We start from the raw sequence: 23,445 nt of genomic DNA, 5'->3' as shown, positions 1-23,445 counted from the left end.
ATCTTATCCTTTCGGTCATGACCCAAAGCTCATGACCATAGGTGAGGATGGGAACGTAGATCGACCGGTAAATTGAGAGCTTTGCCTTCCGGCTCAGCTCCTTCTTCACCACAACGGATCTATACAACGTCCGCATTACTGAAGACGCCACACCGATCCGCCTGTCGATCTCACGATCCACTCTTCCCCCACTCGTGAACAAGACTCCTAGGTACTTGAACTCCTCCACTTGGGGCAGGGTCTCCTCCCCAACCCGGAGATGGCACTTCGCCCTTTTCCGGGCGAGAACCATGGACTCGGACTTGGAGGTGCTGATTCTCATTCCGGTCGCTTCACACTCGGCTGCGAACCGATCCAGTGAGAGCTGAAGATCCCGGTCAGATGAAGCCATCAGGACCACATCATCTGCAAAAAGCAGAGACCTAATCCTGCGGTTACCAAACCGGAACGCCTCAACGCCTTGACTGCGCCTAGAAATTCTGTCCAGTTTATTCTGGAACAAAAAAATTAAACCATGTAAAATACAGCATTTTATCGCATTTCATAAATAGGCCTACTTAAAGACAAAAATGACAACATTGAAGGTATGAAAAGCAATTTACCCTCTCACGTATTCATTTTCTTCCATTTACTCACAGAAAATGGTGGCGGACGTGATCTAAGGCACGCCACCCACACAATGACACACACACACACACACACACACACACACACATGCACACACACAGGTACAAAGTCATATACATTCGTGACAATATATATCAGTGAATGCACCACCCTAACCAGCTCAACACAACACAACACGGCGCGTTCTGGCGAGTCCCCGATTTCATGTTGACTTGAACTCAAGATGATGTTGACCGCCAGAATGCGGTTTTTATTATAAGATAAAATTGTGAACATTACAAGCTTTAAATTACAAACCTGAGCTTTTGCTTTTGTAGTCTATGCTGTCGGATCTGACTGGGCCAGAGTGGCGTGTGGTAACCGGACCCTGATGCGTCGTCCACTGACTCGTCCTGCTGCACGTGTTGTGTACAAATCGTCGAACAAACGTTCGAACTTCTGACTTCGACTTCGGACTGCCGCCCCCCTACCGCCCCCTTCTTCGTCACCGCCCCCCCAGATCTTTCCACCGCCCACTTTGGGAACCGCTGCTCTAGGTCTTTACCAGGTTTGCACCCACAGGAGCTGGTATTTTGGCCCATTCCTCTATGCAGATGTTCTCGAGAGCAGTGATGTTTTGGGGCTGTCGCCGAGCAACACAGACTTTCAACTCCCTCCACAGATTTTCTATGGGGTGGAGGTCACTCCAGGACTTTCAAATGCTTCTTACCGAGCCACTCCTTCGTTGCCCGGGCGCTGTGTTTGGGATCATTGTCATGCTGGAAGACCCAGCCACGTTTCATCTTCAAAGCTCTCACTGATGGAAGGAGGTTTAGGCTCAAAATCTCACGATACATGGCCCCATTCATTCTTTCCTTAACACGGATCAATCGTCCTGTCTCCTTAGCAGAAAAACAGCCCCAAAGCATGATGTTTCCACCCCCATGCTTCACAGTAGGTGTAGTGTTCTTGGGATCCATCCATCCATCCATTTTCTACCGCTTATTCCCTTTCGGGGTCGCGGGGGGCGCTGGCGCCTGTCTCAGCTACAATCGGACATGACAGGGTTTGTACTTAGTGGGGATTGAACCAGGGACCCTCGGGTTGCGCACGGTCACTCTCCCACTGGGCCACGCCGTCCCTTTGTTACTTTGGTCCCAGCTCTCTGCAGGTCATTCACCAGGTCCCCCCGTGTGGTTCTGGGATTTTTGCTCACCGTTCTCATGATCATTTTGACCCCACGGGATGAGATCTTGCGTGGAGCCCCAGATCGAGGGAGATTATCAGTGGTCTTGTATGTCTTCCATTTTCTGATAATTGCTCCCACAGTTGATTTTTTCACACCAAGCTGCTTGCCTATTGTGCAAGTTCTCCCACTTAAAATGATGACAGAGGTCTGTAATTTTCATCATAGGTACACTTCAACTGTGAGAGACAGAATGTGAAAAAAGAAAATCCAGGAATTCACATTGTAGGAATTTTAAATATTTTATTAGTAAATTATGGTGGAAAATAAGTATTTGGTCAACCATTCAAAGCTCTCACTGATGGAAGGAGGTTTTGGCTCAAAATCTCACGATACATGGCCCCATTCATTCTTTCCTTAACACGGATCAATCGTCCTGTCCCCTTAGCAGAAAAACAGCCCCAAAGCATGATGTTTCCACCCCCATGCTTCACAGTAGGTGTAGTGTTCTTGGGATCCATCCATCCATCCATTTCCTACCGCTTATTCTCTTTCGGGGTCGCGGGGGGCGCTGGCGCCTGTCTCAGCTACAATCGGGCGGAAGGCGGGATACACCCTGGACAAGTCGCCACCTCATCGCAGGGCCAACACAGATAGACAGACAACATTCACACACTAGGGACCATTTAGTGTTGCCAATCAACCTATCCCCAGGTGCATGTCTTTGTTCTTGGGATGCAACTCAGTATTCTTCTTCCTCCAAACACGACCAGTTGAGTTTATACCAAAAAGTTCTATTTTGGTTTCATCTGACCACATGACATTCTCCCAATCCTCTGCTGTATCATCCATGTATCCATTTTGGTATAAACTCAACTGGTCGTGTTTGGAGGAAGAAGAATACTGAGTTGCATCCCAAGAACACCATACCTACTGTGAAGCATGGGGGTGGAAACATCATGCTTTGGGGCTGTTTTTCTGCTAAGGGGACAGGACGATTGATCCGTGTTAAGGAAAGAATGAATGGGGCCATGTATCGTGAGATTTTGAGCCAAAACCTCCTTCCATCAGTGAGAGCTTTGAATGGTTGACCAAATACTTATTTTCCACCATATTTTACAAATAAATTCTTTAAAAATTCCTGGATTTTCTTTTCACATTCTGTCTCTCACAGTTGAAGTGTACCTATGATGAAAATGACAGACCTCTGTCATCATTTTAAGTGGGAGAACTTGCACAATTGGTGGCTGACTAAATACTTTTTTGCCCCACTGTAAACACAGGCCTGTTATACGTGATGCTAGCAATGCTATTAGCGCTGTGCTTCTCAAAGAGTGGGGCGACGTGTTGTGTGTGTGTATGGGGGGGAGTTGACTTAAGAGACCAGGGGAAAAAAACCTCAAGCAACGCGCATATCACGACATGCAACGAAGGAGGACAGGCGTGCATGCGGCCCGAAGCTGCTGTGTGTGTGTGGCGTTTATTTTCCTTCTGTAGGCCTGCAAAGTGTCTCCATTCGACAATAACACAACCAGTCAGTCCAACAAAAGTGGACAAACAGCAAGTGCGTGTCCATGAGAGACAGGGAAGGAGTTTATTACGTATTTGCTGCACTGTCTTTTTTGGGCAGGGGTGTCCAAAGCGTGGCCCGGGGGCCATTTGCGGCCCGCAGCTAATGTTTTACTGGCCCGCAACACATCTTTCTAAAAATGCTAAAATATATATATATATTTTTTAAACATTAAAAATTGGAATAAAAGAGAAAATTGGTGAAATGCAACGAGAAAAAGTTCAATCAATCAATCAATGTTTATTTATATAGCCCCAAATCACAAATGTCTCAAAGGACTGCACAAATCATTACGACTACAACTTCCTCGGAAGAACCCACAAAAGGGCAAGGAAAACTCACACCCAGAGGGCAGGGAGAATTCACATCCAGTGGGACGCCAGTGACAATGCTGACTATGAGAAACCTTGGAGAGGACCTCAGATGTGGGCAACCCCCCCCTCCTCTAGGGGACCGAAAGCAATGGATGTCGAGCGGGTCCAACATGATACTGTGAAAGTTCAATCCATAGTGGCTCCAACACAGCCGCGAGAGTTCAGTTCAAGCGGATCCAAGACAGCAGCGAGAGTCCCGTCCACAGGAGACCATCTCAAGCGGAGGCGGGTCAGCAGCGTAGAGATGTCCCCAACCGATACAGGCGAGCGGTCCATCCTGGGTCCCGACGAGCGGTCCATCATGGGTCTCGACTCTGGACAGCCAGTACTTCATCCATGGTCATCGGACCGGACCCCCTCCACAAGGGAGGGGGGGACATAGGGGAAAGAAAAGAAGCGGCAGATCAACTGGTCTAAAAAGGAGGTCTATTTAAAGGCTAGAGTATACAGATGAGTTTTAAGGTGAGACTTAAATGCTTCTACTGAGGTAGCATCTCGAACTGTTACCGGGAGGGCATTCCAGAGTACTGGAGCCCGAACGGAAAACGCTCTATAGCCCGCAGACTTTTTTTGGGCTCTAGGAATCACTAATAAGCCGGAGTCTTTTGAACGCAGATTTCTTGCCGGGACATATGGTACAATACAATCGGCAAGATAGGATGGAGCTAGACCGTGTAGTATTTTATACGTAAGTAGTAAAACCTTAAAGTCACATCTTAAGTGCACAGGAAGCCAGTGCAGGTGAGCCAGTACAGGCGTAATATGATCAAACTTTCTTGTTCTTGTCAAAAGTCTAGCAGCCGCATTTTGTACCAACTGTAATATTTTAATGCTAGACATGGGGAGACCCGAAAATAATACGTTACAGTAATCGAGACGAGACGTAACAAACGCATGGATAATGATCTCAGCGTCTTTAGTGGACAAAATGGAGCGAATTTTAGCGATATTACGGAGATGAAAGAAAGGCTAGAGTATACAAATGAGTTTTAAGGTGAGACTTAAATGCTTCTACTGAGGTAGCATCTCGAACTGTTACCGGGAGGGCATTCCAGAGTACTGGAGCCCGAACGGAAAACGCTCTATAGCCCGCAGACTTTTTTTGGGCTCTAGGAATCACTAAGTTGCATTGTTGACTATAATAACACCATCCATCCATCCATTTCTTACCGCTTATTCCCTTTCGGGGTGGCGGGGGGCGCTAGCGCCTATCTCAGCTACAATCGGGCGGAAGGCGGGGTACACCCTGGACAAGTCGCCACTTCATCACAGAGCCAACACAGATAGACAGACAACATTCACACACTAGGGACCATTTAGTGTTGCCAATCAACCTATCCCCAGGTGCATGTCTTTGGAAGTGGGAGGAAGCCGGAGTACCCGGAGGGAACCCACGCATTTACCATTTTTTAAATAATTTCTCCAAAAATAATAATAAAAATCAATGTTGCTATAAATTATTGATTGATTTAAGGACAAAAAGGACATAAATACAACAAACATAAAGACATGAAAAATATGAAATTTAGAAAAAAAAATCCATACTAATTATATACTAATACTAATTATACAAATTATCCTATTGATTGTTATTATAAATATATTAAACCAACCATCCATCCAGCCATCCATCATCTTCCGCTTATCCGAGGTCGGGTCGCGGGGGCAGCAGCCTAAGCAGGGAAACCCAGACTTCCCTCTCCCCAGCCACTTCGTCCAGCTCTTCCCGGGGGATCCCGAGGCGTTCCCAGGCCAGCCGGGAGACATAGTCTTCCCAACGTGTCCTGGGTCTTCCCCGTGGCCTCCTACCGGTTGGACGTGCCCTAAACACCTCCCTAGGGAGGCGTTCGGGTGGCATCCTGACTAGATGCCCGAACCACCTCATCTGGCTACTCTCGATATACTAAACCAATTACAATATATCATCTGAAGCTGATATAGAGATTTAAGTGTTGAAAGAAAAATAAAAAATAAAAAAGCATGACCTTTTTATGAGTGGGGCACTTTTGGATCCCTAAGGATTTTAGTGGAATTTAATATGTGAAGTGAAGTGGATTATATTTATATAGCGCTTTTTCTCTAGTGACTCAAAGCGCTTTACATAGTGAAACCCAATATCTAAGTTACATTTAAAGCAGTGTGGGTGGCACTGGGAGCAGGTGGGTAAAGTGTCTTGCCCAAGGACACAACGGCAGCGACTAGGTTGGCAGAAGCGGGAATTGAACCTGCAACCCTCAAGTTGCTGGCACGGCCACTCTACCAAACGAGCTAAACCGCCCCAATAACTGTCTTTGCTAAAAAATAATAATAATAATAATAAATTCAAATAAATTTTGCTATGAATTATTGACCTATTTAGGGATCCAATTACTTCACATTAAATATTTCACTTTGTTTCACTCCACCCCAGATCACACCTCACTCCAACCCACTTCTCCAAAGTGGGCTGGCTCAGGGTGGAGGACAGAGTAAAACAACTTGCACTGAGCCTGGTCTATAAAATCCGCTACACCTCCTTGATAACAAAGTACATGTCAAACTACTTCCTTAACGTAAATGACCGCCATAACCACAACACCGGGGGGAGCTCCACAAACCACGTTAAACCCAGATTCCGATCTAACAGAGGTCTTAACTAATTCTCTTTCTATGCCACATCAATGTGGAATGCACTCCCAACAGGTGTAAAAGTAAGTGCATCTCCATATTCCTTCAAAACCGCTCTAAAACAACACCTCCAGGCAACTTCAACACTTTACTAATACCCTCCTCCATTCACATCCCATCTCCCCGGATTATAAACAACTCAAATGTACTTCTAATGTATATACTTGTTCTTATGCTATGTGAACTCACTATGTTCTCTGCTGGCTGTACATATCCTACTAAATAAGACCTACACTGTTTCAATGTCCACATTTCTCTGTTGATGCAATTGTTGATGACTGAAGTGCTGATATCAACCAAAGCTCCTCATCCCACCCCCCGGATTGTAAATAATGTAAATAATTCAATGTACATACTATGATGATTAACTTGTGTGATGACTGTATTATGTTGATAGTATATATTTGTACCATGAATTGATTAACTTGGACCCCGACTTAAACAAGTTGAAAAACTTATTCGGGTGTTACCATTTCGTGGTCAATTGTACGGAATATGTACTGAACTGTGCAATCTACTAATAAAAGTATCAATCAATCAATCAGTCAAAAAATCTCAAAAAATAGGGTTTTGACAAAAAGCTCTTAAAAAGTAAAACAAATAATAAAATAGAATTAGAGATTCAAGGGTTTTATGAAAAAAATATTATATGACTTATTTTGAACCTTGTTTAAGACTGAAACCGTCCTTAAGACCTAACTTGAGGTAGCCCCCCACAACTAAAAAAAAAAGGGTATATGTATTGGTTTTGAAAAGGAAAAAATATCAGTTTGGCCCCCTTGTGCTTTGATTTTTCAGTGTGCGGCCCTCAGTGGAAAAAGTTTGGACACCCCTGTTTTAGGGGCATCTCAAAGCAACGACCTTGCCAGGGAAAACAATCCAGATTAGAATGTTTGTGTTTGAGGGATCAAAAACAAATTTAAAACTTTTCATGCTAATTGTTTATTTCTGGTCCCTAAATTCATCATACTTAATGTGATTTAGTCCAAAATCACAAAAGTCTGAGTCCCCGCCGATCTGCCCGCATCCCCCAATCATTTGTGGCAGCTTTGTGGTACTCTGAAATGCTGCCGGCGTCTTCCAATTTGTTCTCCAATCAGCAGATGTCCTGCGATCATGTTTCCGAACAGTTTGATGTCTTTAACGTCCTCGACTGAAGGGGGCGCCAGGTGCGCGGCACTCTGCTTTCCCGAAAGTCTGTTCTGTATCCAACAAACTTCCCGTCAGGACAGGCAGAGTCACCCCCGTAACCTGAGATCTTGTTAATTTTCTTGACAGGCCAGTTGATCGATTCCATTGTTTGGATTTTGGAGAGCAGTGAAACGACTACAAGAAAGTTAAGACAAGACAAATATAGAAGCAAGTGGGAGTGATAAGGGAAAGGCTCCGCTTTCGGTGAGTGCCGGAGAGAAATCGATGGGTGCTGGAGAGGAATCAGATGTCGGAGAAAGGAGGTGTGTGACAGTAAAAAGAAGAAATCAATGAGTGCCAGAATGAAATCGATGAGTGCCAGAGAGAAATCAGGTGTCGGGTAAAGGGGGTGCGTGACAGAAAAAAGAAGAAATTGATGAATGCCATACAGAAATCAATGAGTGCCCGAGAGAAATCGATGAGTGCCCGAGATAAATTCATGAATGCTGCAGAGAAATCAAGGTGTCGGGTAAAGAGGGTGCATGACAGAAAAAAGAAGAAATTGATGAATGCCATACAGAAATCGATGAGTGCCCGAGAGAAATCGATGAGTGCCCGAGATAAATTCATGAATGCTGCAGAGAAATACAGGTGTCGGGTAAAGAGGGTACATGACAGAAAAAAAAGAAATTGATGAGTGCCCAAGAGAAATTGATGAGTGCCCGGGAGAAATTAATGAATGCCAAAGAGAAATCCATGAGTGCCGGATAGAAATCGATGAGTGCCCGAGAGAAATCGATGAGTGCCCGAGATAAATTCATGAATGCTGCACAGAAATACAGGTGTCGGGTAAAGAGGGTACATGACAGAAAAAAAAAGAAATTGATGAGTGCCCAAGAGAAATTGATGAGTGCCTGAGAGAAATTAATGAATGCCAAAAAGAAATCCATGAGTGCCGGACAGAAATCGATGAGTGCCCGAGAGAAATCCATGAGTGCCAGAAAGAAATTGATGAATGCCGCAGATAAATCACGTATCGGGTAAAGGAGGTGTGTGACAGACAAAAGAAGAAATCGATGAGTGCCCGAGAGAAATCGATGAATACCAGAGAGAAATCGATGATTGCCTGAGAGAAATCGATAAATGCCCGAGAGAAATCGATGAATGCTGGAGAGAAATCGATGAGTGCCATAGAGAAATCGATGAATGCCGGAGAGAAATTGATGAGTGCCTGAGAGAAATCAATAAATGCCCGAGAGAAATCAATAAATGCCCGAGAGAAATCGATAAATGCCGGAGAGAAATAGATGAGTGCCTGAGAGAAATCGATGAATGCCATACAGAAATCGATGACTGCCCGAGAGAAATCGATGATTGCCAGAGATAAATTGATGAATGCTGCAGAGAAATCAAGGTGTCGGGTAAAGAGGGTGCATGACAGAAAAAAGAAGAAATTGATGAATGCCATACAGAAATCGATGAGTGCCCGAGAGAAATCGATGAGTGCCCGAGATAAATTCATGAATGCTACAGAGAAATACAGGTGTCGGGTAAAGAGGGTACATGACAGAAAAAAGAAGAAATTGATGAATGCCATACAGAAATCGATGAGTGCATGAGAGAAATCGATGAGTGCCCGAGATAAATTCATGAATGCTGCAGAGAAATCAAGGTGTCGGGTAAAGAGGGTGCATGACAGAAAAAAGAAGAAATTGATGAGTGCCCGGGAGAAATTAATGAATGCCAAAGAGAAATCCATGAGTGCCGGATAGAAATCGATGAGTGCCCGGGAGAAATCAATGAGTGCCCGAGAGAAATCGATGATTGCCAGAGAGAAATTGATGAATGCCGCAGAAAAATCAGGTGTCGGGTAAAAGAGGTGTGTGACAGACAAAAGAAGAAATCGATGAGTACCCGAGAGAAATCGATGAATACCATAGAGAAATGAGGTGTCAGGGGGGGAAAGGGGGTTTGTGAGAGTAAATAGTGTATTAGCATCTTTTCTGTTCGTAAAGAACTATCTTGACAAATACAAATAAAAAAAATTAACATGAACCTCAGGGGTGGCTTGAAAAAAATTCTGTCTTCTCGTAGGGCGTGACAGAAAATTATTGAGAACCACTTTTTTAGCGTGTTGTAGTCATGTGATCAAAGACCATGGGACCAAAAATGAAGAGGCGGGTTGTGTTTGTTGCCTAGGCAGCGAATTAGCTACGACGCCCCCCCACTCGCCCCCATACCATCATCAGGAGATTTATGTTTGGGACCCAGGTGAAGTAGCACCTGGCTTCCCTCCTGACTCAGCGGGCCCGGAGGACGTTTGTCTTCACACGGTGACCACGCTCACGCTTCTGACTTCACACTTTACACCCGTGCTTGCAGTTTTTTTCTATTTGGTCCACTTGGTTCAGCGGTACCGTGAGGGCTGAGAGGCTCCGACAGAATCGGGCCATCCAGCTGGGTTCGCCACCTAAAATGAACCCACATTTTTAGCCGCAGTGACTGTCTTGGTGCAAAAAAAAAAACAGGCAGGTACGAGGTGCACAAAGGGAGGTTTAACTAGTGAATGGAGCACCAGAACCACACCAGATTTGATGCTTCCTCTTTGGGCCTGTGGATACATTGCACTAGAGAACAGATGTTGTGTGGCACGGCTGAGGCCGCATCCTGGCTCAAACCCCGCCGCCCGTCACACCGGATCAGTACCGGCAGTATGCTGACTCAGCCCTGGTTCTCCGGTACCGAGGGAGCCTCTCGGAGCAGACCAGCTGCTCATGTAGAAAAAAAAAAAACAAGCCGACCATCTGTCAGGCTGTGGTTTTTGGGGGCGTGGCCAAGCCTACTCCATTTTCGACAATAACAATCTGCATATTTCTTATTTCGCTCTCTGTTTCTTCACCTGATATTTTATTAGGTTCTTTAGGAATTAGAGAAAATCAAACTCCATTATTTGTTTAGATTTTATGTTCCATCCGCTTGTTCCTTTTGGGGTCGCTGGAGCCTATCTCAGCTGCATTCGGGCGGAAGGCGGCGTACACCCTGGACAAGTCGCCACCTCATCGCAGGGCACACACACGCATATATGTACATATTTTTATATGTATGTATGTATATATATATATGTATATATATATATATATATATATATATATATATATATATATATATATATATATACATATATATATATATATATATATATATAAATACATATATATATATATATATATATATATATACATATATATATATATATATATACATACATATATATATATATATATATATATACATACCATATTTCCGTGAATCGTCACCGGGGCGCTAACCGATGTCCCACTGGGTGTGAGTTTTCCTTGCCCGAGGATGTCGTAGTGGTTTGTGCAGCCCTTTGAGACACTAGTGATTTAGGGCTATATAAGTAAACATTGATTGATTGATTGAATTAATTCAAAACCTCTTCTTACTCCTGCGCTTACCAAATGCATGCGGTAAAAGTAAGCATGCGCTAATTTTTATTATTATTTATTATTTTTTTTTATTCATAGCTGTATGTAGAAGTGTCTGCTTGTATCTGCTGCTTTAATGTCTTTAATGTCCTCTGTGTTCTTTGATGTTTGATGTTTCCCTCTTACACACATGGAAGAGGGATGGCTATGAGTTGTTTTTTGTTTTTTTTCTCCCTTGGCCTCAGTCTGCACCTCCTCTCCAGGCTAGGACCGATTTTTTTATTTTATTTTAATCTTCTATTTTTTTCTCCCATCCCCCCCTCTTTGTTTACCTTTATCTCATCTTTTTTGTAAGGGGCGCTGGAAGCCGGCAGACCCGTCAGCGATCCTGTTCTGTCTCCCTGTCATGTTTGTCTAAACTTGAATGGGATTGTGCTGAAAATTTAAATTTTCCTGAAGGAACTCTCCTGACGGAATAAATAAAGTACTATCTATCTATCTATAATTATTTTAAAACCTCTTCTCACTCCAACACTTACCTAAGGCATGCGGTAAATTTAGGCCTGCGCTTAAAAATTTGAGTGTGATGTAAGGATACCATCATGAAAAGCACATTTAATAAAAAAAAAACGTTCTTATAGTCTTACCTTTACTTATAAATGAAGTCCATGCGCAGCTCCTTCGGATCAAAAAGCATCGATAACTTGTTTATAGAAGTCTTCCTTACCTTTCTTCAGTTTTAAAAGTCTCTCTGTCTCGATGGAGATCTTCCTTTATTACTTCCTGCTTCCATTGAAAGTCCAGTTTAGATAAGTGTTTTATTTTAGATATGTAATCCTCCATGTTAAAAGTGCTCACTCTTGCTGCTTGTTGTCACTTCTTCTGCAGCCGAGTAGTCGCAAGAAGGATCACTAGCGCCCTCTACCATCAGGAGGCGGGAGTCAGTTAAAGACTCATATTTGACACACGCAGCTACGGTATATTAATAAAACATTGCTGCTTCCTGTTCTTTTTAGCATATTTAATAGCATGGACCTTAAATCCTACTGAATAACTCTTAATCTTCTTCCCTTTATGCGATTTCAAACTATTGAAATCAGCCTCCTCCATTTTGAAAATGATGACAGGTGAAGTGTCACTCGTGACGTGACGAGTTTGACCCGGTGGAAATTCTAGACATGCGCTAATAAAAATAATATTTTGTAATGCTAAGCATGCGCTAATTATTTTGCGAAACGAGTTTGACCCGGCAGTAATTCTAGGCAGGCGCATAATATATACCCGGCGGGAATTCAAGGAAATACGATATTTGGGTACTTTTTTCTAATAATGTCTATACTGTAAACCTCGAGTTGTTAAATCTCTCCTCAAGCGTGCATGTGAGTGTGGATGAGTGGATGTGTGCCTGCATGGAGGGTCTGAGTGAGCAAAGTATGACTGTCAAATGGGATTTTAAATGTAAAAATTCAATAAAATATCAATCAATCATCAATCAATGTTTACTTATATAGCCCTAAATCACTAGTGTCTCAAAGGGCTGCACAAACCACCACGACATCCTCGGTAGGCCCACATAAGGGCAAGGAAAACTCACACCCAGTGGGACGTCGGTGACAATGATGACTATGAGAACCTTGGAGAGGAGGAAAGCAATGGATGTCGAGCGGGTCTAACATGATACTGTGGAAGTTCAATCCACAATGGATCCAACACAGTCGCGACAGTCCAGTCCAAAGCGGATCCAACACAGCAGCGAGAGTCCCGTTCACAGCGGAGCCAGCAGGAAACCATCCCAAGCGGAGGCGGATCAGCAGCGCAGAGATGTCCCCAGCCGATACACAGGTGAGCAGTACATGGCCACCGGATCAGACCGGACCCCCTCCACAAGGGAGAGTGGGACATAGAAGAAAATGAAAAGAAACGGCAGATCAACTGGTCTAAAAAGGGAGTCTATTTAAAGGCTAGAGTATACAAATGAGTTTTAAGGTGAGACTTAAATGCTTCTACTGAAAATATATTTACAAAAAAAAAGAAGACGACAAACTGTGAATGAGGATGTGAACAACTTAAGCCGTCGTCGCTCGGGTTCCACTGACCACTCAGGAAGGACATGATTGAGCAGGTTTGACTCTCGTTTATTTTTCAATAACAGGAACTCTTTTGCGCCGTAGTCGCTCCCACTGCTCGGTCCTCCGTCTCGCTCTTTAGTCAGCCGCGTCTTCGTCGCCGTCTTGCTCTCGCTCTCTTGCGCTCAGCATCCGCTTCTGCCCCGATCTCTCCTCCTCCTTCCCTTTTATGCAGCGTAAGGAGAAATGTTAATCGATTCCTGGTGTGCGAGCCACGCACCTGATCTCGCTCGTAGCGTCGCTCCCGGCACGCCCCGCCTCTCCGCTCAGCCGCATTCTCCGCCTCCTTGCCGCCATCTTGGGCAGGGCTACAGCGTGCCCGCTGCTCGTTCGCCAGTTCCGCCTCTTTACAGAGGACTATACAAATAAAATGTAACTAATTGATCATCCTAATTGTACAACAAATATTTCATAATTAAATGGTTAGTGCGTCTGCCTCACAATACAAAGGTCCTGAGTAGTCCCGGGTTCAATCCCGGACTCGGGATCTTTCTGTGTGGAGTTTGCATGTTCTCCCCATGACTGCGTGGGTTCCCTCCGGGTACTCCGGCTTCCTCCCACTTCCAAAAACATGCACCTGGGGATAGGTTGATTGGCAACACTAAATGTGAATGTTGTCTGTCTATCTGTGTTGGCCCTGCAACGAGGTGGCGACTTGTCCAGGGTGCACCATGTCTTCCGCCCAAATGCAGCTGAGATAGGCTCCAGCACCCCCTCCAACCCCAAAAGGGACAAGCAGTAAAAAATGGATGGATGGGACTCTCTTACCAATGCTCTTTGAAACCTTAAAAATAATGTCTGTCTGAAGCATAACTAAACATTAGAGCAGGGGTCACCAACCTTTTTGAAACCATGAGCTACTTCTTGGGTACTGATTAATGCGAAGGGCTACCAGTTTGATACACACTTAAATAAATTGCCAGAAATAGCCAATTTGCTCAATTTACCTTTGATAAATAAATCTATATATATATATATATTAAAAAATGGGTATTTCTGTCTGTCATTCCGTCGTACATTTTTTTTCCTTTTACGGAAGGTTTTTTGTAGAGAATAAATTATGAAAAAAACACTTAATTGAATGGTTTAAAAGAGGAGAAAACAGGAAAAAAAAGACAATTAAATTTTGAGACATAGTTTATCTTCAATTTCGACTCTTTAAAATTCAAAATTAAACCGCAAAAAAGTAGAGAAAAACTAGCTAATTCGAATCCTTTTGAAACAAATAAAAAATAATAATTTATGGAACATCATTAGTCATTTTTCCTGATTAAGATTCATTTTAGAATTTTGATGACATGTTTTAAATAGGTTAAAATCCAATCTGCATTTTGTTAGAATATATAACAAATTGGACCAAGCTATATTTCTAACAAAGACAAATCATTATTTCTTCTACATTTTCCAGAACAAAAATATTAAAAGAAATTCAAAAGACTTTGAAATAAGATTAAAATTTGATTCTAAAGATTTTAATCTTAATAAGTTTGAAGAAATATTTCACAAATATTCTTCGTCGAAAAAACAGAAGCTAAAATGAAGAATTAAATTAAAATGTATTTATTATTCTTTACAATAAAAAAAATATATATTTTCTTGAATAGTGATTTAAATTGTCAGGAAAGAAGAGGAAGGAATTTAAAAGGTAAAAAGGTGTTTTAAAAATCCTAAAATCATTTTTAAGGTTGTATGTTTTCTCAAAAATTGTCTTTCTGAAAGTTATAAGAAGCAAAGTAAAAAAATTAATAAATGAATTTATTTAAATAAATTTAGACCAAGTCTTTAAAATATTTTCTTGGATTTTCAAATTCTATTTGAGTTTTGTCTCTCTTAGAATTAAAAATGTCGAGCAAAGCGAGACCAGCTTGCTAGTAAATAAATACAATTTAAATAATAGAGGCAGCTCACTGGTAAGTGCTGCTATTTGAGCTATTTTTAGAACAGGCCAGCGGGCGACTCATCTGGTCCTTACGGGCACCGCGTTGGTGACCCCTGGATTAGACATTTAATGTACAATAAGAGAGCATGTGCGATATTTTTTTTTTTTTTGGAAAGTGCAGCGTGTGTGTGTGTTTGTGTGTGTGTGTGTGTGTGTGTGTGTGTGTGTGTGTGTGTGTGTGTGTGTGTGTGTGTGTGTGTGTGTGTGTGTTTGTGAAGCCATCTGGAGCTTGCAGAGGCCTCCACACTTGGCAGGACGTCCAGCCGCCGCCGGCTTGCTCCCTGCGTGCACTCTGCATGGTCTGCGCTGGTCGGGCTTGGAGAGGGCACGCGATGTTCTTCTTCATCATCGTCGGCATCATCAGCCGAGGCAAAATGAACGCGTAGACGCAGGAAAAGTATGCATAGTTGTCCACAAAGTCTGCTGTGAAGACAAAACATTCTGCAGGTTGGCTGATCAGCTGATGTGCGTGTGTGTGTGTGTGTGTGTGTGTGTGTGTGTGTGTGTGTGTGTGTGTGTGTGTGTGTGTGTGTGTGTGTGTGTGTGTGCGTGTGCGTGCGAGACGCCACTAATTATTCACGTTGCAGGCAGAAAGGTCAGCTGAGCGGGAAAATCCCAGCAAGTGTTGAGCAAGCGTTCAGATAAGTGAAGGTCACGATGTTGTTTTTCTCCTTGTGATGAAGAGCGGCACACTCGCCGCCAGCGTCGCGGCGCTCTCTGCTGAGCTCTGCTGATTTGCTGCAAGTTTGCACTTTTTAGCCCCGCCCGTTCCTCAAGCATGAACCGTGCGTTTGCTACCATCTCTTCTCCGCTCGACCCAAAGTTTGTTGCTCAGTTGCAGGCCGGGACTAAACACGTGGAGCCGCCAGTCCTCCGCCACCATACTTGCCAACCCTCCTCCCGGATTTTACCGGGAGACTCCCGAAATTCAGCGCCTCTCCCGAAAACCTCGCGGGACAAATTTTCTCCCGAAATTCTGTCGGCGCTGTAGGCCACGCCCCCTCCAGCTCCATGCGGACAGCCTGTTTTCCACAATATTTACAGCGTTTCTGCCCAATGACGTTATAACTGTAGAATGATCGAGGGCGAGTTCTTGGTTTCTTATGTGGGTTTATTGTTAGGCAGTTTCATTAACGTCCTCCCAGCCCGGTAACAACACACAACAACAGCAGTCACGTTTTCGTCTACCGTAAAGCAGTTTGTCTGCCGTAAACAGCAATGTTGTGACACTCTTAAACAGGACAATACGGCCATCTACTGTACATGCATATGGTTAGAAAAATAGTGACATAGAATAGAACAAGAATGGACAATTCAACCCTTAACTCAACTGAGTAGAGTGTTATGTTTGTATATATGTGTAAATAAATGAACTCAACAATGAGTAGAGTGTTATGTGTGTATATATGTGTAAATAAATAAATATATATATATATATATATATATTCATTTATTTACACATATATACACACATAACACTACTCATTGTTGAGTATATATGTGTATATATGTGTAAATAAATGAATATATATATATATATATATATATATATATTCATTTATTTACACATATACACACATAACACTCTACTCATTGTTGAGTTAAGGGTTGAATTGTTATGTGTGTATATATGTGTAAATAAATGAATATATATAATACATATATATATATATATATATATATATATATATATATATATATATAGCTAGAATTCCCTGAAAGTCAAGTATTTCTTATATATATATATTTGAAATACTTGACCGTTAACCACGTCCCCAACCACCCCACCCCCACTTCCTGAAATCGGAGGTCTCAAGGTTGGCAAGTATGTCCGCCACCAGGGCGAGAACCCCTTCTCAACAGTGCTAAGCTAATGTTGGCGTCGACAGAGTGATTTGCTGTCGGCGCCCTCGTTTTATGTCTTCGCCGGCACACGTGCAGAAAGATCAAAAGTGTTTGCTCGCATGCAAAGCGAGGGACCCACTGAACCTTGTTGACACACACACACATTCTTGTATTTGTTACCTTCTTGAGACCTCCGAATAATGCCTAACCTCTTTAGGACCACCCTTTCTAGATACATGAAGATTTGTATTTATAACTTTAATAATATATACATGGTTGGTGACGAACCCCAAGATGCAGAGATGGAGGCAGGCATGGAGTGAGAAAACATGATTTAATATAAAATACTAGAACAAAACCAAACAAAGGGTACAAACAAAAAGCGCGCACGTGGGCGGATAACAAACAAAAAGGCCTAGCGTGGTAGCTAGCAGGAAATAGAAGTCGTACTTATAATAAGAAAACAAACTGGAAGCAGGGAACAAAAGACAGTAAGCTAAAAACATCTAACTAAATATAGCTTATTGACACGACAGGTAGCAATGACAAGAGCGACAAGAAGTGACATCGACAAATCAATCCAATAATCCAGCACTGACTGGAGGAACAAAGCAGGTAAAATAGGAGCGGGCTGATTGACACCAGGTGTGGCTAGGGGGCCAATCAGCCACAGCTGAGGTGAAAACAGCACACAGGGAGACAAACAGGAAGCTGAACCAAAATAAAAGTGCTGACAGGAACTAAGGACAGGAAATACTAAAACACAAAGGAAAAAACTAAAACACAAACAAACTGTCAGTGGCAAGCCTGACAGATGCAAATATAAAAAAGCTTGTTGTGAAAAATGAGTTGGAATTTCTCAAGAAAAAGGTCGAATTTTGGCAGTATTATAATAAAAGTCGGCATACATACATAACAGGACTTGACGGCTACATAAAAGTTGTCATTTTACTCGACGCAAGTCCAAATTTTTACAAGAAAAACCGAACATTTCTCCAATATTATGATAAAAGTTGGAATTTTACTCAATAAAAGTCGCAATTTTACAAGAAAAAGCTTAACATTTTGGGCGATGTTATAAAAGAGTCGTAATTTTTAACTCAACAAAAGTCATAATTTTGTTAGAAAACTTTCAAAAATTGGCAATATTATAAATACAATCGGAATTTTACTTGGCAAAATTATGACAAAAGTCATAAGTTACTAAAAAAAATGTCACTATTTTAAATGAACCCCAAAAAAATTGGCAATATTGTGATAAAAGTCAGAATTTTATATGACAAATGTCGCCATTTTGCATGAAAAACACATTTACAAACTACGAGAAAACATTGCGATATTACAGAAACAGAAAGAATATGAGCAGTCGACACAATGTGAGAAAAAGACTGCTTTTAGTTATTTTATTTTTTTTTTGTTTGTAATTGTTTTTTAATCTTCATTATTTACTTCAAATTATTACAGTATGTCTCTACATACATATTTATTTATTTTATTAAATTAATTTTGGCCAAAGGGAGCAAAATCCAATTTCTTACACACTTCTTACTTATGTTGGCCAGAGGGGGAGCACTTCAAATTTTGACACACACTTGTTATTTCATATGTTGACCAGAGGGGGAGCACTTTTAAAAACCGACACAGTCAATTTGAAAAATCCCTTATTTTTGGGACCACCCTCATTCGGACAGATTTCCCCACCAGGGGGTGCAAATGAGACATTCTCTATTAGATACAATGTTTTTTCCATATTGGGACCATGATTTATGTCCTCACTTGTTCACACCTCCTCATATGGAAGGTACCTTTCCTTGTTGGTGTCTCAAGAAGGGTAGAAATACAAGAACACACACTCTCACACACGTGCAGTGCCAGCATCGTTAGATTTTCTGCTTCATTAGGCCTCTAAATGCCACCTCTTCGGCTTAATTTGACGCCGCACACACCATCGTGTGTGTGTGTGTGTGTGGGGGGGGGGGGGCGGGGGGGGGGGGGATTTAGTGAGTTGTGCCGCAGTGCCCATGAGAGACACGCATGTGCTAGTCCCGTTCAGATCTGACCCTGGTCCTGAATGAAGAGCAGACCGGGTTGCATGTACAGATGGGATTTATGGCTCTTCGGAGGAAACCGGATCTTGAGTGGTCGTTCCTTTCACTGCATGCGGGCGGAAGGCGGGGTACACCCTGGACAAGTCGCCATCTCATCGCAGGGCCAAGACATATAGACAGGCAATATATATATACAGTCGTGGTCAAAAGTTTACATCCACTTGTAAAGAACATTGTGACGGACTCTTGCTGTTGTGGTGCGGGTTCCAAGGACCGTCAAGGAAGGACATCTCTTTCGAGATGGTTTGACTCGTTTATTTTTTCAAATAAGCTTTGTCTTCAGATCAGGTCGCTTTTCAGCTCCTTCTCTCCTGCCCGCTCCTCGCTCGCTTTCAGCCGGCCGCGTCGTCGCTGTCTTCGGCTCGCTCTCTGTCGCTCTCGGTACTCAGGTACTGCTGCGGGTTCCCCTACTCCTTCTGCCTCGATCTATCCTCCTTCTCCCCTTTTACACACTGATCTCGCTCGTAGCGTCGCTCCCGGCACGCCCCGCTTCTCTGCTCGGTCATCGTCTCCACCTCCTCGCCGCCATTTTGGGCCGGGCTCCAGCGTGCCCCGCCCCGCTGCTCGTTCGCCGGCTCCGCCTCTCCACAAACATTTTGTCATGGCTGTCTTGAGTTTCCAATCATTTCTACAACTCTTATTTTTTTTTTGTGATAGAGTGATTGGAGCACTTTCTTGTTGGTCACAAAAAACATTCATGAAATTTGGTTCTTTTATGAATTTATTATAGATCTACTGAAAATGTGAGCCAATATGCTAGGGTCAAAAGTATACATACAGCAACATTCTGTCAGGACTTGGACTATGGTGCGGTTTGTTTTCCCGAGGTGCAAAGCGACTGGATCGGACACGATGTGAAGCTAAGGATATCTTTTGATTAATAACTCAAAAAAGGAACAAACGAAAATGCGCTCACAGAGGAGGTACAACAACTTGGCTATGAAACAAAAACTATGCACAATGGCAGAACTATGGACAACAAAAACGAAAACTTACTCGGACCGAGAAAGAGCGTGGATCATCGACATGGGTGTATAGAGGGTGATGTCGCCAGGCTGACTGCCTGGCAACTGCAGGCTTAAATGATGACGTGGTGATTGACAACGGGTGCATGAGTCCAAGTGAATCAGGTGCGTGATTCGTGAGAACAGGTGAACTAATTGGTAGTCATGGAAACAAAAACAAACCAGGGTGCGCAAAAACAGGAACTAGTGGAGTCAAAAACCAAACAGAACATAAACAGAACATGATCACAAAGACATGACATATACGTTATCAATTTTGATGATGGTAAATGGGTTATACTTGTGTAGCGCTTTTCTACCTATTTAAGGAACTTACGCGGACCGACAAAAAGCGTGGATCATCGACATGGGTGTATAGAGGGTGATGTCGCCAGGCTGACTGCCTGGCAACTGCAGGCTTAAATGGTGACGTGGTGATTGACAACAGGTGCATGAGTCCAAGTGAATCAGGTGCATGAGTCGTGAGAACAGGTGAAGTAATTGTTAGTCATGGAAACAAAAACAAACCAGGGTGCGCAAAAACAGGAACTAGTGGAGTCAAAAACCAAACAGAACATGATCACAAAGACATGACATATACGTTATCAATTTTGATGATGGTAAATGGGTTATACTTGTGTAGCGCTTTTCTACCTATTTAAGGAACTTACTCGGACCGAGAAAGAGCGTGGATCATCGACATGGGTGTATAGAGGGTGATGTCGCCAGGCTGACTGCCTGGCAACTGCAGGCTTAAATGGTGACGTGGTGATTGACAACAGGTGCATGAGTCCAAGTGAATCAGGTGCGTGAGTCGTGAGAACAGGTGAAGTAATTGGTAGTCATGGAGACAAAAACAAACCAGGGTGCGCAAAAACAGGAACTAGTGGAGTCAAAAACCAAACAGAACATAAACAGAACATGATCACAAAGACATGACACATACATTATCAATTTTGATGATGGTAAATGGGTTATACTTGTGTAGCGCTTTTCTACCTATTTAAGGAACTCCGAGCGCTTTGACGCTATTTCCACATTCACCCATTCACACACTGATGGCGGGAGCTGCCATGCAAGGCGCTAACCAGAGCCCATCAGGAGCAAGGGTGAAGTGTCTTGCCCAAGGACACAACGGACCTGACTAGGATGGTAGAAGGTGGGGATTGAACCAGGAACCCTCAGATTGCCGGCACGGCTCCCAATTTCTTCTCATCGTTCACTTAAGAGGCGTTCAAAATACCCGATTCGTTCGCAAACGTCACATGTCCAGTCTCATGCTGGTGGCGTGTGTGTGTGTGTGTGTGTGCGTGTGTGTGTGTCGCCAGTCAGGATCAGTCAGCTTGCAGGGCATCCATCGATCAACGGCTTTTTCTGAGCGGCGGTCGATGCGGCGAGCGAAAGGAGGCGTGGGCGCCGTGTTGATTTAATGAAGCGTTTAGCGCGGGCGCTCAATACGGGCGGGCGAAGGGGATTTCTGTCTCGCTCCACAAGTGTGCTGATTGAGTGCTGGATCTTTAAATCAGTGAAGCCAATTAGTAGCCGTGGCAACGGGAGGCTTTAATTACAGGGCGCAATCAGCGGGGTGGGCACAGGAAGCCTTTAGTGATGTCACAAATGCCACGCGCTTCTTTTTTCTTCGGGGCCTGCCGGTGACCATGGCAACTGGGCAGTACATGTCAATAAGTGTCACATACGAGTACTTTTTGCATTTTTTGTACTTTTATGTAACAGAGTACAACATTTACAACGAACATGGCATCACTTTAAAAAAAAAATATATATATAATATTACTATACAGAACACACAAGAATACAATTAAAATGACATATAAGGAGGTAGCGAAGGGTTTATATTGTAGTGTCCCGGAAGAGTTAGTGCTGCAAGGGGTTCTGAGTATTTTTTTATGTTGTGTTACGGTGCGCATGTTCTCCCGAAATGTGTTTGTCATTGTTGTTTGGTGTGGGTTCACAGTGTGGCACATATTTGTTACAGTGTTCAAGTTGTTTATACGGCCACCCTCAGTGTGACCTGTATGGCTGTTGACCAAGTATGCCTTGCATTCACTTGTGTGTGTGAAAAGCTGTAGATATTATGTGACTGGGCCGTGCCTTTAAGGTTTATTGGCGCTCTGTACTCCTCCCTACGTCCGTGGGGTGGCATAGCTCGGTTGGTAGAGTGGCCGTGCCAGCAACTTGAGGGTTCCAGGTTCGATCCCCGCTTCGGCCATCCTAGTGAAGTGAATTATATTTATATAGCGCTTTACACAGTGAAACCCAATATCTAAGTTACAATTAAACTAGTGTAGATGGCACTGGGAGCAGGTGGGTAAAGTGTCTTGCCCAAGGACACGGCGGAAGTGACTAGGATGGCAGAAGCCGGGGATCGAACCTGCAACCCTCAAGTTGCTGGCACGGCCGCTATACCAACCGAGCTATACCGCCGTTGTGTCCTTGGGCAAGACACTTTACCCACCTGCTCCCAGTGCCACCCACACTGGTTTAAATGTAACTTAGATATTGGGTTTCACTATGTAAAGCGTTTTGAGTCACTAGAGAAAAGCGCTATATAAATATAATTCACTTCAAGTCCTCTAAGGCTTATTTTGAAAATGTAATTGGATGTGAGTGTGAATGTTGTCTGTCTATCTGTGTTTGCCCTGCGATGAGATGGCGACTTGTCCAGGGTGTACCCTGCCTTCCGCCCGATTGTAGCTGAGATAGGCGCTAGCGCCCCCCGCGACCCCAAAAGGGAATAAGCGGTAGAAAATGGATGGATGGATGGATGGGTGTACCACTCCATACAGCGGCGTTTTTAAAAGTCTTAGATTTTACTTTTTGAAACCGATACCGATAATTTCCGATATTACTTTTTTAAAGCATTTTATCGGCCGATAATATTGGATTTCCGATAATATCGGATTGACGATATTATCGGCCGATAAATGCTTTAAAAATACATCTCCACTTTTTTAATATTGAAGTGAATTATATTTATATAGCGCTTTTTCTCTAGTGACTCAAAGCGCTTTACATAGTGAAACCCAATATCTAAGTTACATTTAAAGCAGTGTGGGTGGCACTGGGAGCAGGTGGGTAAAGTGTCTTGCCCAAGGACACAACGGCAGTGACTAGGATGGCGGAAGCGGGGATCGAACCTGGAACCCTCAAGCCAAACGAGCTAGGATTGGAATTGGGGGTTAAAATCACCAAAATGATTCCCGAGCACGGCCACCACTGCTGCTCACTGCTCCCCTCACCTCCCAGAGGGTGGAACAAGGGGATGGGTCAAATGCAGAGGGTAATTTTTAGGGCTGCGAATCTTTGGGTGTCGCACGATTCGATTCAATATCGATTCTTGGGGTCACGATTCGATTCAAAATTTATATTTTTTTCAATTCAACACGATTCTCGATTTAAAAACGATTTTTTTTTCCCGA

The 23,445-nt window shown here is 43.3% G+C and overlaps 1 protein-coding gene across 6 annotated transcripts in view; it reads left to right on the top strand.

Moving 5' to 3' along the window:
• Positions 1 to 23,445, top strand: part of LOC133569202 (sodium channel protein type 4 subunit alpha-like) — a 347,269-nt gene that overhangs the window by 297,295 nt on the left and 26,529 nt on the right. The gene's annotated exons all lie outside the window — the stretch shown is intronic.

Source organism: Nerophis ophidion, linkage group LG15, assembly GCF_033978795.1.
Source record: "Nerophis ophidion isolate RoL-2023_Sa linkage group LG15, RoL_Noph_v1.0, whole genome shotgun sequence".
Lineage (NCBI taxonomy): Eukaryota > Metazoa > Chordata > Actinopteri > Syngnathiformes > Syngnathidae > Nerophis > Nerophis ophidion.
The sequence above is the reverse complement of the archived record's forward strand: the minus strand, read 5'-3'. Positions and strand labels throughout refer to the sequence as shown.